The sequence below is a fragment of the Cannabis sativa genome, chromosome 6, assembly GCF_029168945.1.
Source record: "Cannabis sativa cultivar Pink pepper isolate KNU-18-1 chromosome 6, ASM2916894v1, whole genome shotgun sequence".
In the NCBI taxonomy this organism is placed as follows: Eukaryota; Viridiplantae; Streptophyta; class Magnoliopsida; order Rosales; family Cannabaceae; genus Cannabis; species Cannabis sativa.
The window spans coordinates 49,518,480-49,523,619 of NC_083606.1; the positions used below are offsets into that span (position 1 = coordinate 49,518,480).

Below are 5,140 nucleotides of genomic sequence, written 5' to 3' on the forward strand. Positions count from 1 at the left end.
AACTCCAGAAAACTAACTCAAACAATAACAGCCGCTACAGAACACAAAACTCTAATTCATGCAAAATACCATTTTCTTAACATTCAAGAAAACAAGAATAGGAGTTAAGAGATTATACCTTGGCTTGAGACTACTACAATTAGTTGAGAATCAAAGGAAAAAGATGAAGAACACCAACCCTAGCTGCCCTAGGATTTTCGAGAGAGAGAGAAAGAGAGAGAGAGAGAGAGAGAGAGAGAGAGAGAGAGAGAGAGAGAGAGAGAGAGAGAGAGAGAGAGAGAGTTGAAAGAGAAGATCTTTTTTTTTTTGAAATGAGTGAAATGAAATAAAAAGAATGGTTTTATCAAATCCTTTTCAGCCAATACATTAATAAAAACTAACTATATTTATCTAATTAATATACACATAAAGGCAAAAGCTTATGGGGAAAAATGATAATTTTGCCCCTCCCACACTAAAAGGGTTAAAAAGCACTTAGGGTATTTTAGGAAATTCTCGAATGCCGACTATTTTTGACATTCCTATTGTCTAAACTATTGTCCCGCTATACTTAAAATACTATGATGTGATTCTAATAGCCAAACAAATGTTGCCGGGCACAAAACATGCAAAAATATGAATTTTCTATCACTACAAAAAAATAGGTCTATGTCGGCGGGTCCAGCCCCCCGTTATTGATCTATCTCGGCGGGTCTGGCCCGCCGTAAATTTCAATGCCGAGATTGGTGGGGAATCTATCTCGGCGGTCCCAGCCCTTCGTTATTGGGGTCATTCTCGGCGGGCAAAGCCCGCCGTTATTGGGGTCATTCTCGGCAGTCTATGCCCGTCGAGATAGGTATATTTTTATTCTAATTTACTATTTTTTGACACCTATCTCGACGGGCCCGGCCCCCCGTTATTGGTCAATATTGGCTGTTTAAAGAGCCCGCCGAGATCGTGTACTGGTGGGAAAAAAAAATAATTCCCCTTTCCATTACATTGATTGCATACAAAAATTTACAATTCAAAAAGAATATGCAAAATAATCTTTCAATACTTTAAATAGATGTATGTAATTCATCTTTTAATATAATAAAGTATTACATAATAATATATATCTTTTAATATAATAAAGTATTACATAAAATCTTCTTTGCCTCATAAGTACTACTTGGGATATTATTTCCTTCAGGAAAAATATCGCTTAAGTAAGAAAGTAATTGTGAAAATCCATTATCACTCAATCCATTCCTAGCCTTTATATTATACATCTTAACCAAAAATGACATTTTGCTAACCTTGGACCCAGTATAAATGGATTTTTCTGATTCTTCAATTATTCTTACGAATTCATCCGGGCGATCTGCAAACTCTTCTTCTAGATCGTTAACCATATCAATGTGAAAATTCCTATCTGATACATCCTCTTTGCGAGCTCTTTTTGGAAATGATGGTTGAGACACACTCTCACCATGCCATATCCATTTTTGGTAAGTTTGGTCGATACCATTTATGTATAAGTGTCCTCTTACATCTACAACCTTCAATTTTTTTAAATTTCCACACTTCATACATGGGCAAGATATCATAGTAGGATCCTTTTCATTTTGCATGGCGAAATTCATGAAATAGTTAACTCCATCTTCATACTCTTTTGACAATCTATTCTTTTTCATCCAATCTCTATCCATATTAATCTATAATTACCTAAAATAATTTAATGCTATTACAAGTTAAAAATTATATCAAAGCAATTTTTAAGCAAGTTTAATTATTTTGATACTTATAAATCTTCAATGTTATTAAAAATTGGGCAGAGTTTTCTCTGTTTCTATAACATTTTCTAATTTTATAAGTATCTATATCAACAAATAACAAACTCGATAAACAACACAGAATAAACATAATTAAAAATTGGACAGAGTTTCCTCTGTTTCTATAACATTTTCTACTTTCATAAGTAACTATTATATCTACAAATAAAAAATATCACACAATAAGTTTCTTCCTTATATCTCCGCAGCACACAAATTTCCCAGAACCTACTTCACTACAACACATAAGTTTCAACCTTCCATTATCATCGCAACACACTTAATCTCAAAACCTACTTCACTATGGATGAATATTTAAGATATTCAAACTCTTTTAAGATGAACAATATTATGGCGTTAAGCAAAGAAATGAGTGATTGTACATACCTCTTTTAATGAACCACCAAACTTCACTTCACTTCAATTTATAAAATGAATCCTTACTAATTAAATCCACAACCTACAATATTAAAATTTTACAATATTATATCAAATATGTCCAAAATAATAATAATACCACATACATATTATAAATGATATGTAATTTTTTGATACTAAGAAATAACCAAATCAAAATAAAAGTCCAAACAAACAGTAGAAAAGAAAATCTAAAAAGTGAAACATAAAGTCTAAGAAAAAAAAAAACTAATAGAATATTGGCTATATGGCCAAAGACTTCCATCCATGAGTGAATAGCTTGGACTACATCATGGGTTGTTGCAGAGTATAGCAAGAAATGCTCTTAATTTTTTTCTTTCTAAAGAATATTTACCAGTCTAATATAGAAAACATATCAGAGTGGAATTCATAAAAATCAGTACTGGTATAGTTTTTCTGCTATGATTACTGATTTTTTTTCTTGTTTGTATATTGCAAGGAAATTTATGCTCCTGCCACTATAATTAATTTCTAGGAATTTCATGCCATTTAAAAGTGAAAATACAAAAGCATAGAAAATGTAAAACAGTGAATTATATAAAGAAAGCATAAATAACTAGGACATAAAAGTTTTTTGATAAAGAAATATCAACTGCAGCTCTTGATAATCTCTTGATAATTACAACCATTATTAACTGTAAAAATGAAATCAACATATACTATAGCAGTGTGCATAAATAATAAATGTACTCAAAACATAGAAAGAGAGATAAGTTATCAAAATAAGGGTCTGAACTTCTGCAACAGCTTCTTCTAACTACAGCTGTTCTACAATTTATAGCACATGGCTCAATAGAAATACTTGTTTTTTCAATTGTTGCTATTACTCAATAATAGGATTGATAAAATGATTAAAGCAAATATTAAAGTCTAGCAAGTAAGTAGTCTTCAAAGAGAGTAAGTGTTATGTTAGATTTCATTAACAATTTGTAGAGTGTAGCTTATTGTTGCTCAGTTTGAGCAATTGTTTGATAGTGGTTAGTGATTAATAAAAAGTTTCTTTTTCTTTTCTGGTAAAAGAATGAAAAAAAAAAAAGGAGCTTAGGAACAAACAAACATGTAGGATCAATTCAGTATACCAGGAAGAAGACAAATAGGGAGTTAAATGAAATGGAGAAACCACGTCTAACATCCTCCCACCATTACAATATCTTTATACTTATTTCAAAATATAACATGAAAAATTCTATGAGAATTGCTTATTGTGGTTCTTACCTTAAGTGAATCTGTATCCTTGAATGTGGTATAGAACAAAGAGTTTTTCAAGTTTGTGACTCTCCAGTAAACTATTTCTATACTATGTTCTTAAACTAAAGCTTTAAAACATTCATTATGAAATTACATGAAAATAGCAAACTAGCACCTTGGCCTATGTTCAGTATTTAGAATTAAAATCATAAACAGAACATACCATAGAAAATTGTTATAAAACACTCGTAACAAACGACAACAATGGAAGGACATTTTTTGCAGACACTAAAAGAAAAAGAAAAAACTCTAATACTGCAGAACAGTTATTCTATCAAACTTACCTACATCTTCCCATAGGATGCGGTACTTAGAGCGATTGCACTCAACATCTCGTTCCAGATGATAGGATCCCCAAAAAGCACCAGTGGCTGCATTCAAATGAAAATTAGTTCATTGAAATGGAGAAGGATAACAATCAATTTTTTAGAAGATGATTAATCAAATTGATCAATTTTCTTTTTCGTTCTATTTCCTTTTTTTCTCGCAAAGTCTTAATCTATTTCCTCTTCCATTCTATTTCCTTTAATCTAAGAGCAGTGTACTACTAGAGTTGTTTATATACTCAAGAACCCAAATTGTGAACTAGAGAAAAAGACCGAGAAAATAAGAAGAAATTTGGATTTACTAATCAAAATGGACAAAGAGAATAATAAGAAATTTTGATTTACAGAAATCAAAAGCAAGCCCTAAAATGGAGATCTCCCTAAGTGTAGTTCACAAAAAATGTGCTCGGCCTCTCGTGAGTTTGGCGCCAATAAAAAAAACCATTTTCGGCCAAAAAAAAAAGTAAAGAAAAAAAAAATCAAAACTCACCAAAATGAAGCTTCAATCAATTCTCAAGCTTTCTTTATGTTGTATGAAGCTTACCCAAACATATTTCAATCTAAAACATTCAAATACAAACTAACATTTCAATATTTTACTAACTTTTTAGACTAAAACAAATTAACAACTATTAGGATATAAATATCAAAAAAATAAAATAAATCAATAGTATATATTTAAGCTTACATTTTTTTTGAAATGGTTGTGATGAAATAGAAGAAGAGAACATTGATGTTTTCTTGAAATTTTGGATTAGAAGAAAATGGTGGGAAAGAAAATAGGGTTTTTTTTTTGGAAGATGTAATGAAGAAGAAGAAAAGAGATGTTAAAGGACATTTGGCGGGCTGGGCTTTTTTTTTCACCAATCTTGACGGGCCAATATAGGCCCGCCGTTATTGGTACAGTAGCGGTTACCAATAACGGCGGACCTATATTGGCCCGTCGAGATTGGTCAAATTTTATGTTAAATAATTATTTTTTTTAAAAAAATTAGGTCTATCTCGACACGCACACGCGAGCCCGCCGATATTGCTCAAATTTTAAGTTTTAAAAAATAGCAATAACGACGGGCCTATATAGGCCTGCCGTTATTGCTATGCTCAGAATTTTTTTTAAAAAAATCAGGCCTATCTCGACACGCACACGCGAGCCCGCCGAGATAGGGCTGCCGAGATAAGCCTTTTTTTTTGTAGTGTATATATAACATAAAAATGCATTCTGAATTCAAATAAATCATCATAAATTAACAATTCAAAAATAATAAATAATTTTCATAATTAAGCCCTAATTATCTGATAATTTCCAAATTAAGCTAAGCGGTCTTTACAAGCAAG

At 31.4% G+C, this 5,140-nt stretch overlaps 1 long non-coding RNA gene across 2 annotated transcripts; it reads right to left on the reverse strand.

Annotated features, from left to right (window-relative positions):
• Positions 1–1,865: 1,865 nt before the first annotated feature.
• LOC115694779 (uncharacterized) lies at positions 1,866–4,609 on the reverse strand. Of its 2 annotated transcripts, none has more exons than XR_004007462.2 (3): positions 4,494–4,609; positions 4,296–4,365; positions 1,866–2,253 (listed from the first exon to the last, which is right to left on the reverse strand). It is a non-coding gene; the product is annotated as an uncharacterized LOC115694779 (long non-coding RNA). The 2 variants fall into 2 exon arrangements; XR_009688407.1 differs by lacking the exon at positions 1,866–2,253 and adding an exon at positions 3,800–3,850.
• Between the last annotated feature and the right edge of the window lie 531 nt (positions 4,610–5,140).